The following is a 10970-nucleotide window of genomic DNA, read 5'->3' on the forward strand; positions in this document are numbered from 1 at the left end:
ACATCAGGAAAGGCCATCTGGTCAGAGTCTGTTGGACACCTATTCCTAAATGGGTTAGTGTGGAAGCTGAATAGACTAAGTAGTCCAAGAGACCTTGGGATGTGAAACCCAACGGTCACATAATGTACTATAAATGTATATCATTTGTCAATAAAAATTGTACTGCATGTTTTATCTTTCATATTTTCTCTTGCTGCCCATGTGTGTTTAACATGGTATCAGAGCAGGCGTATTCCTGCCCTGCATAATTAATTTGAGCCATTTGTTTTATGGCCTTTCTATGCAGTTTATTTCTGCCATGAAATTCATGAATATTTTCTCATGAATATTTCTTCAGCTCAATTTTAGCTGCAACCTGATTATACTGCTGCTGGTGTCTGCTCTCCATATAGAAGCGCCTCCATACCCCTGACAATGCCTGCACTGCTCCTCCATATAATTAGCTGCTACACTGCATGTGCTCTGTCCTGAGATAACCTGCCTTTGCCAGCGCTGCACATCTGTCCATATTTGTTTAACGCTGTCCCATAACATTTGAATGCATTTCCATTTGAACGTTGTCCATATCATATTAACGCTACGTTAGTATCATTATTGAATGGCTGTTGAATATTAATGTTGTGCGTTGAACTGGCCTGACATGCTGATAATTGAACGCTGGTCCAGCTCCTGGTATGCGCATGGTTTTTGAATATTAATGATGTTGAATAAATGCATTATGTTAGAAGTTGAATGCGGTTTTGAATCATTTGAACACTGTTTTAACGCTGTATATATTGAATGGAGTCCAGTGGTATAAAGCGTTTGAATTATTGAATGCGTTGAATAGTATCAGAGCCTTTAATAACGCTCTGCAGCACTGCAGTTACATTGAATATTCCTCTCCACGAGTCTCTCAATACCACCCTCCAATTTGATGTCTCTGTCACACTAAAATGCCATTTACGTTGAACGCTCCCATTCCCATCGGAGGTGGTTCCATACTCCACGCTTCAAACACTATAAACACATAAAATCCCACATATTACCTCCTGTCAACTATATTCTCTCTATGCCACTCTGATGAATCTTCCAATCTGCATCTCCTTGTTTTTCCAGACCTGTCTTCCTCCCGTTTTTCATTCATTAAGTAGTAATGTCTCTCGAATTTGCAATATTAGAACAACTTTTGAGTCCGGCTGTTGGAGAAGAGTACCTGTTTGGTCCAAGCAAGCCCCAGTGCCTCACAAGATTCACGTAATACAAATTATCAAACCTCAAAGGACTCAAACGATCCATTGGCACGACCCTGTTTAGACTACCACGTCCAGTGGTAGGGCACGCTCATTTGAGAAGGCCTGCATGGGCCTTGTCCATGGAAGGGTCGATAGCGTTGAAGTGAGTGAATGTGTATAATCTGTTTGTGAATGCACTGTAGTAGATTTGCCAATTGTGTGACCACCTGAAAGTGCAATCATATCAAGTAAAGAGAGACCTTTAGATTCAAAGATTTTGCATAGCTGAGTGACATTAGAATCGCCTCTGGGAAAGTTGTTAAGGACATTGGCTTCTAGAGAGACACACCTATCTCCTCGGCTCTGCTGCACCTTTTTTCAGTAATCGCCACTAGCTTCTTCCGCTCCAGCGTTTGGCACCTGCTTTTGGTTTATTGAACGTTGAATGGTATACACCGTAAGTGTGCAAGAGTTCAGCTTATTAACGCTGTTTGGTCCAGCGTATATATGGTATTAAACTGCCGTGTTGTCGTTTGACACAGCATTTGAGTGGGAATATTGAATGCGTTTTGATATGCACTGTCTAATGAGCTTTGGTATACAACGCTTGCATATGCGTTGAATTAACATGGTATAGACAGAAGTATGTGCACATTATATCCCCACCGTGGAGACTTTTGTGAAAAGGTTCAACATAATCCTGACATGTGATACAGGTATGGGCCTCTTTGGATTTCCACAACTCTTGTATTTGCGGTAACGGCACTGGGAAATTATGCTTCCTATTTGTCTTCCATAAAGAGTGAAGATAAAATTGACTGGCATTATGACATTAATTATATGAGCTGGGCTGCGTGCTTGATTTATGGATACATCTGTTTGGTACCCCTCGGATTTTATTTCCTCCTCCGTTACTTGGGCATATCAACACCCTTGGTGCAGCTGTGGTGTCTTTATGGATATTCTCTGTTTATCTTCATTCCAGCTTCGATTCTGTTAATCTTCCCAACTGAGTTTTTAAGATGGACTGTTATTGCTCTTGCTGGCTTAGCGGCAGCAAGCTTTGTAGCACTGAATATGCGATCTTGCATGAGTGGAAGTGACAAATGGATTACAACATGCATAAGTGCATTTTTAATGCAAATATTCTTGGCCTTTGTAATTAAGCTTTGTTTCTTTGTATGAATGGGAAGGGCGCACTTATATATTTGATATTGGTTCATTTAAAATAATGTTAAAATTAAATGATGGGGCATTGTCTCATTGACTTCTGAGTATATGAAATCAGATACTGAAACCCATATATAAATGATTGTGGAAATGATTCAAGAAGAAGATTTTGGGCTTAAAACCAGAATTAAAAGGGCTATTGTATTGAGGTTTGGTTGAGACAAAGTTGTATTGAGGTTTGGTTGAGACAAAACTTTGTGCAATTTAATGTGAAATGGAAACCATATGGATAATGGCCCAGAGTGAGTGAAATGCCAAGCTTTTGATTGAATCCAGCATATGTGAATGTAATTGTGGTAATGAATCTGAATTATGAGAGCATTCGAAGTTGATGGGATTGATAGTTAAAATATGAATGAGGATGAAGGAAACTTCACATACAGTGATTGATTTTTATTGAGTTTTCATGAACCATGAAATATGTGAACAGGTGTTTGATAAGCTTCCGCATGCAAATGATAAAATGTGAATTTGCCAGGAATTGAAAGGTAAGCTTCCACATATTAATTGAGATTGCCAGTGGTAGAAATTTGCCAGACATTGAGATACTGATTGAGCATAGGCCGAGATGCATGTTCATATGCATGTGCTACTATGAAACCCTTGAAATTGCAATGTTGACTTAGTTTATATATCTGCATTGTTCCACATAAGATTATGAGATTATGTACAATTCTTTCTCTGGGAATCTATAATCCCACAATTGTCGCTGTTCCACATGTTATCATGAATGCTTACAGTCGCTATTGAACTTGACTATTCTTTTCCACTGGCCGAGAAAGTGAAGGAGTATTTGAAGGATTCAAGCAAGTTTGCAGTTGCTTCTGCCCCAGTGTGGCTTTGTATTTAAAATTCATTATAGTGCATTAATTCCTTGCTTCAACTGCTGCATAAAGAGTTTGGTGGGCTGATTGTAATCTTTTGTCAGAACATAATGCTGGTCATGAGTAAACTCTTATTTTCATGTAATGGATTGTAATCGGTGCTTGCTGGTTGAACCCTGATCATTTGCTGCACATGTATAAAGGATATTGTTGTGTACTGTGAGTAGGTAGTACTTTTCTGCACTGAGTAGTAGTTGTAAGGTGTAAATCTGACATTGAAGAAAAAAAATGGCTAGAATCAGTGAAGTATTAGAGTTCCTCAAGACTCTAATGTCGTCTACTAATGATATATTAAAAGTTAGCAAAGTTTCTCTCACAGATATTCAGGTCTGTCTACAAAATGCACAAGAAAAGATTGATTTTTTGCAGCTTGAATCACAGCTACAGCAAGAAGAGCTACATCAAAATAGACATCATTCTGAACCTTTTTTTGTTCAGAACATTGAGACAACCACCCATCAACAGCAAGTCAATAATGTTACAGTTCATTCAAATAAAGCAGCAGTTGTAAATGCACATGCAGAAACTCAGTGTGCACTTCCCAAGCCCATCATCAGACCTTGGGAACAGCTTGTCCACAACAAGCACAAAACTGGTCTTGGATATGACAAGGACTTGTCCTTTCATATTCCAGACTACTCAAAGCCCATTCAGTTTCAGAGTGCTGGATTTATTCATGACAGTTCACTTGCTCCTCATGACAGTTCACCTCCAGCTGTTCGAGATTCTACTCCTCTTCCACCGCAGCAACAACAACAACAGATCGTAAAATGCCAACACTGTGACCGAGTTGGCCATCAGAAAGATCACTGTTTTGATCTTCATCCATGTAAGCACTGTCATAAAACCAGTCATTCTTCACACAGATGCTTCAGAAACAAACGTCCTGTAAGAACAAAGATTCATCTTGGATGGATTGCTTCTTGGCAATGGGCATCAACAGCCAAGAAGATATTCCAAACACATGTCAGAACTTGTTCCAGAGTATTGAAAAGTCTTGCAGTTGAGTTTTCTCCATCATCTCACCTTGTATCTGACAGGGGGGGAAATGATGGTCATCTACAAGCTTCAAAGCCACATCAAGCGAGCCTGAGCCACAACCTGCCACACCAGTTTCAGAGTTGTAGCCAGAGACAAAGATGCCCCTGAACATGCCTTCAGTTGGCAATCTGGGACACTTCCTCTAGCAGAAGACTTCAGCTTCTTGCCAGTTTTAGAAGAATTCCAGGAACAAAATTGAGAACACTTCCTCTAGCAGAAGACTCCAACTTCTTGCCAGTTTTGGAAGAGTTCCAGGAATTGCATTAAGCATTCCAGAGTTGTTGGTCATCCTTAAACCATCACAGGTTGAGACTTCCCTTTTCAGGTTGAAGTTCTCCCTTTTATGCGGGGTGAGACCTCCCTTTCATGGTTGAAGGTTTCCCTCTTTAAAACAATAGGATCACTTCCTCTAGCAGAAGACTCCAGCTTTTTGCCGGTTTTGGAAGAGTTCCGGGAACTGCACTAAGCGTTCCAGTGTTGGTGGTCATCCTTAAACCACTGCCCTTTATACCAACATTTCATAGAGCACATTCAGCCTAGTGCTGCCATGCATTTTTTGCACATTTTGTATTACAACTCTCTTCTTGGACTCATACATAACCCTTCGGATTAAGGGGGGGAATGTTGGACACCTAATCCTAAATGGGTTAGTGTGGAAGCTGAATAGACTAAGTAGTCCAAGAGACCTTGGGATGTGAAACCCAACGGTCACATAATGTACTATAAATGTATATCATTTGTCAATAAAAATTGCACTGCATGTTTTATCTTTCATATTTTCTCTTGCTGCCCATGTGTGTTTAACAGAGTCCCAAATTATACTCTTATCTGTTTATATAATGGCTCCAACTGGTTCAATTGGGTCCAATTACCCGCTCTCTCTCTCTGCTGGCTTATAGTTTGTGTATTACTTGCCAATAGAAAGAGAAAAATCAGATCTGCCCTCTTGTTTTGCACATGCAAGCAAGCAAATCCTTAAGCTGACTTGAGGGCTCAGTCGAGGCACAACTATAGTTTTCCCTTGCTTAAGGGAACTTCTATGAATGCAGACTTGAATCTAAATGCAGATCTACTCTAAGATGCAAGCAAAAAATAATCCTATCTCGAATTGGAAAACGATAGTCTTCTCTCAATTCGAGCAGATGAACTAACTAACCAAGGCAAGATCACTGTTTATATAATGATTGAATTCTAAAAATGAGATTAAATTGCAACATGAAAAATAATTTGCATTTGGCAACTTATTAGATCACTTTATGCAAATCGAATTTACATGGATATCAAAACAAATTAGAAATACATATATGAATCCCATAAAATGGTTGAATTCATTATAGGATTTTCATCAATTAAAAGAAAAAGTTCATTTAATTAATGAAAGAGAAAACAAAATAGAAATGCATTTAGACAATAAAAAGTGATTGTTGAATGCATTCGAATCTTAATGAATTCATCTTGATTTTAATTTTGTTTTGCTCTTCAGAGATAGTTCATACAGAGCTTCAATAACATAGAGCAATTGATACAATAGAAGTGACTAATATCAAAGAGCAATACACTATTTAGAACAGAAATTAAGAACAAGTAGAGAAATTCTGGCAATAGCAGGTTAAGTTACAATCCAAACAAGAGTGCATTGGAATAAAAAATTATTAAAATCATACCAGAACTTCATTACAAATTTTGCAATCCATGAACAAGTTTAGCTCCTTGAGGAAAATTGTTAAAATTGGCAACTAGGGTCAAATTCCATGTGGGTCTTCTTATTCATGGCAGCTGATATTTTTCTTGGATTCCTCTCGTCGAGAGGTGTAGGATTGATCTAAAGATCATCCGATTCCGACATGTACTCATGGAGATTGTGTTATGGGACAATTCGTCAAGGTCGGCCAACGACCAAATTGCCTGCACTTGTCCTCCATGTTTTAGTATAAATAGAGGTGCCTTGCAAGTCATTTTAGACACACCTCTTGTGATCTCTTCCTCTTCACTTGTCTTTGGGTTTTTGTGGGAGGAGAGATCCTAAGAGTATACGTTGCCCTAAGAAGAAGATGCCCTAGCTCTATGCTGTCATGGAGAAGCTTAAACATTGCCATAGAGAAGGCTCTACGCTACCATAAAGAAGCTTAACGCTATCATGGAGGACAGCCCTTATCTTAGCCACAAAGAAGCCCTAACGTTGCCCTATGAAGAAGTCTAATACGCAGTCATGAAGGGTAACCTGAACGCCGTCATGAAGGACAACTCTTAGCCCCAAAGACAGCATTAGCAAGTGACACTAATCTGATGTTCTAAGCCGTAGTTCTAAAGGGAATTTTAGACTCAGTCAAGGCACTTTGAGAAGCCTATATACGTTGCCCTAGCTGTAGCCCACACAATTAGACGCAGTCCAAAAGAAAGGATATACGTTGTCCTAATGAAGGATGATCATCACATCAAGGAAACCTTCCTACGCAATCATAGGAGAAGCCTTATCACATGTATGGAGATGCACTAGGAGCAGATCGATGACTAGGTGCAGTCATAAAAGGAAGCCTAGCAGCAGTAGTAAAGATTGTTGTTTTAAGGCATGATTTAGGCATGTTTGGGAGCAGTGGTCTCTATATTAGAGGACTAAGGGCAAAGCTGTTTGCATGGACCTGTTGAAGGAGTCTGCAACTATAGCCTAGCTACTCTGCTAGGCTGTAAGCCATAGCAAGCAGCTAAGGCTGGTATAATAGTTGCAGCATATTAGATGCAATATATTGGGTACAGCATAGTGCACGGTGACAATGGTGCAGCATGATGAATGGTGCAACATAGTGCACAGTGTCAGTGGTGCAACATAGTGCATAGTGACAGTGGTGCAGCATAGTGATGATTAGTGCAACATGTTGAAATGCAACATAGTGATGAGGAAGTGTAGCATGATGGGTGCAGCACAGTGATGATTAGTGCAACATGATGAGATGCAGCATAGCAGTGATGGGAGCAGCACAGTGATGAGAACAACTCTGTGATGGGTGCAGCATGGTGATGGAATCACCTTGGAGGATCAGTTGAAGCAGTTTGCCTTCACCTGAGTTCTGATCAGCTACCTCATGTGTTATCTTCTTAGTGAAGACCTCTGCTCTTATTTTGTCAAGTCAAAATGTTGACTTCTGATGTATATGTACTATCTCTCTCTCTGCTGAACTATTGAAGAACATAAGAAGAATTGATCAAGGGTTTCCCCACATTGGGGTTTGTCCTTGGCTGGCACCACATCTTGTGTCCTCTTGTCTTGGCTTGTCTTTTGCGATTTATGTTTATGTTCTATCTGCATTTTACTGTCATGCTAAATGGGATTGCTAATCTGGAATTGATAATGAGTTAATATGGAAAATTGAAGTAAATTTGCTCTCAGCATAGAACATACCTAAAATTAACATGGGATCAAAGCTGAGATGAAGACAAAGCCCAAGCAAGAGTGAAAGAGCAATCACCGAAGGCAGTTGGACAAGGTCAAAAGACTCAATGGGTTCCTCATCCCACTTCAAATTCACCAAGGGTGAAGTCGAATCAAAGAAGATTATCAGAGTGGCGCAGCGGAAGCATCTGGTGGCCTACCTAAAGGTCACTTCAAAGGGAAGTCTGGATCTGAGGGTGGAAGGAAGGCATATGCCTTGCTTATGATGAGTTTGGCCATTATGCGAAGGAGTGTCTGAATAGAAGGGACACATCACTTGATGATGATATCAATCATTCCAGGGCATCTTCAATGATCAAAGGAATGACAGGTACAATGGCAAAAAGGAATGCAAGTCATCAAGGAAATGGCTGACTCTTCAAAGAAAGTAAGGAACTACAGGTATGAAGAATCAAATGTTGCTTCTGATATGCTAAAGGAGTATTATCTTATATTGGCCCTCTCTAATACTTCTCCTCCACACTCATTGGGAATTTGGCTTATTCATAGTAGTGCTTCAAGGCACTTCATTAGATAGAAGAAAGCTCTCTCTAATTTGATAGAGAAGGAAACAATCGTGGAGATTATTCTTGGAGACGATGCTACCTATCCCGGAAAGGGTGTAGGGAATGCTACCCTTCAATTGAATGAGGGTAGCACGATTCATTTACAAGAAGTTCTTTATGTACCTGATCTCAAAAAGAACCTGGTGTCCATTTCGGCAATGGAAGTCAAAGGTTTCAAGGTGGCATTCATCGATGGAAAGGTACGTGTTTAAAAAAGGAATTTTTCAAGATGCTTTTACTCTTGGGTTCAGGGTTGGAAATTTGTATCAAGTTGCAGGAAGTCCATTAGGGACCATGTTGGTTGACACATCTCTTCTATGGCACCAGAGGTCTGCTCATTGTGGGGCCCTAACCGAGTAAGACAGATGGTGACAGGGATTGATCTGGAATTTATCCAGGACAAAGAATTAAAAGTATTACAGACTCATGTGCATGGATGTGCCTATGTTACTTTATGCAATGGATCGATAAGATTGCAAAATACACAGACACTGAGGCAGTTAGAGAAAACATAACAAGAAAACATGTAAGACAACAAGTTTAATAAGGAGTTCACCCAATGCTCCTGGGCTATGTCTCCTGGTCCAGCTCTCAGTGGTGGCCTCTCTATTATGTTTTCAAGCAGAGTTTTTACAACAGTGAGCTCAATTCGAGTCTCACTAAACAGATAAAAGTCAGTAGGAATGGAGTGCACAGACTCTCCTTACTGAAATTCGACCTCTGATGGTCACAGTAGTATGACAGGCCTATGCCGAGGAGTTTGCTTGAACCTCTCAAGCCTTCTATGGAGTACACAGACTCTCTGGCTCTGTCTGGCTCGATGCTGCCTTCAGGTCAGATCGGCTTCTTTCTCTGTTTTCTGCTCTTAGCTATCTACGTCTAGCTAACTCTTGTCACTACCTTCTTGTGTGTTCTCTGCTTCTGTCAGGTCATGGCTTTAAAGCCAGTCTGTTCTTTTGACTGTTCGTTTCCGCTTCCTGGCCTTCTGGTTTCCTTACCTCTGTCCGTTCGAATTCCTCTGCTCTACGTCATCATCACTGGGTAACGCCTCGCAGGGAGGTGGCCACCTGTTTCCTAACGAATTGGGTGTCAGATTCCTTGAATCATTTTTGAATGGCCATTAATTTCGTTTGCTTCAAGATCGCCTGCGAAACACGAATCGTTTGCCAACTCATCGTCCACGTCGGACTTCAAATCCCCTATAATCTTGCTTTTTGACTTGTCAAATCCGGTCATTTATCGGGACGTGCCTCAGCCATTGATCTGGGCCCCCTAGATCCGACGGTCGTCATTAGTATCGGGCGGGCAAGTTGCATGACGTTTACCTGTCCGATGTAGGCGGTTTTCTCTCTCATCCACCGGACGCGTGTCGCTCGATGTGTAGCATCGGGCGAGACTCAGTGAAAACTGCTTATCGCCTCGAGGCCTTCCGATATCTTGTCGGTTTGTGGAATCCCGCGCTACAGAACCGAACGCATTAATTTTCCGCATTTCATAGTGTTTTCGGGTCCAGGCGCTTCGGGGCTTTCCTTCACTAAGGGGGACGCCCTGCGATACGCGATTAGCGCTTTACGCGTATCAGAAACCACCCCCGTTTCTTGATTTGGCCTTCGGTTTTGCCAGTTTGTGCCAGCTCACGTTACCATGGGCCAATGGTCTGCGCACTCGACCGAGGGTCCTCGTTGCTCCGCTCTGGACACAACTACCACTGTTATGAGGATTCCTTCTGATAGCTTTGATTTTTCTAAGACTTGAATCTTTTTGGCATAATTTGAAACAGTCATGAAAACTTAGAGAGTGTTTAGGATCCGATTCGGATCAGGGATGCTTGAATTCAAGAAGAGCATGAAGGTACATGCCCAAGATGTACCAAAGGAAAACTTACAAGGGGAACATTCCCCTCATGTAGCAACTCCACAGATTTGGAACAACCCAAGGGGTTTGAGATTCATGATTGGGAATCTCATGTATGCAGGTGGAAGAAAAGCTCTCTATGGCTTGAAGCAAGCACCCCGGGGCTTGGTATGAAAGGATAAACAACTATCATATGAAGTTGAGATTCACTAGGAGTGAAGCCGATCCAAACCATTACTTAAAGTTTGTGGATGATAGACCTCTCATACTGGTACCTTATGAGGACGATCTCTTTCTGACATGTGCAGACCCTCTCATTTGCAAAAGTAAAAGGGAGTTGGATTCCGGATTTGGAATGGTGAACTGCAAGCCCGTGACTACCTTGATGGAGCCTAACTCTAAGAAATTATGCGGTAGTGATGCCGGACCTGATTTGGGAAATGACTCTGAGTTTCATAAACTCATATTAGCTTTGATGTTCTTGGTGAACTCTCGTCCGGATATATGTTTTGCAGTTAGCATGTTGAGCTCATATATGGTTGAGCCTCATTGGATTGGTGCCAATAATCATTTGAGATATCTTCATGGCACAATCTCTCATAGATTGAGATACATTGCTGGAAATATGAAGTTGCATGATTATTCTGATGTTGATTAGGCAGGCAATGTGGAGGATCATAAGAGCACTTCTAGGTGTTGGTTCTCTTTGGGTTTTGCTTCGATATCCTAGATGAGCAGGAAGCAGAAGTCAGTT

General features: G+C 41.1%; 1 pseudogene; it reads left to right on the forward strand.

Annotated features, from left to right (window-relative positions):
* The first annotated feature begins 1135 nt into the window (after positions 1-1135).
* LOC149157150 (uncharacterized) lies at positions 1136-2399 on the forward strand (annotated as a pseudogene).
* The last annotated feature ends 8571 nt before the right edge of the window (positions 2400-10970 follow it).

Source organism: Pinus tabuliformis, chromosome 9 (assembly GCF_031772625.1).
Source record: "Pinus tabuliformis cultivar Carrire ecotype Pingquan chromosome 9, CPIR1, whole genome shotgun sequence".
NCBI lineage: Eukaryota > Viridiplantae > Streptophyta > Pinopsida > Pinales > Pinaceae > Pinus > Pinus tabuliformis.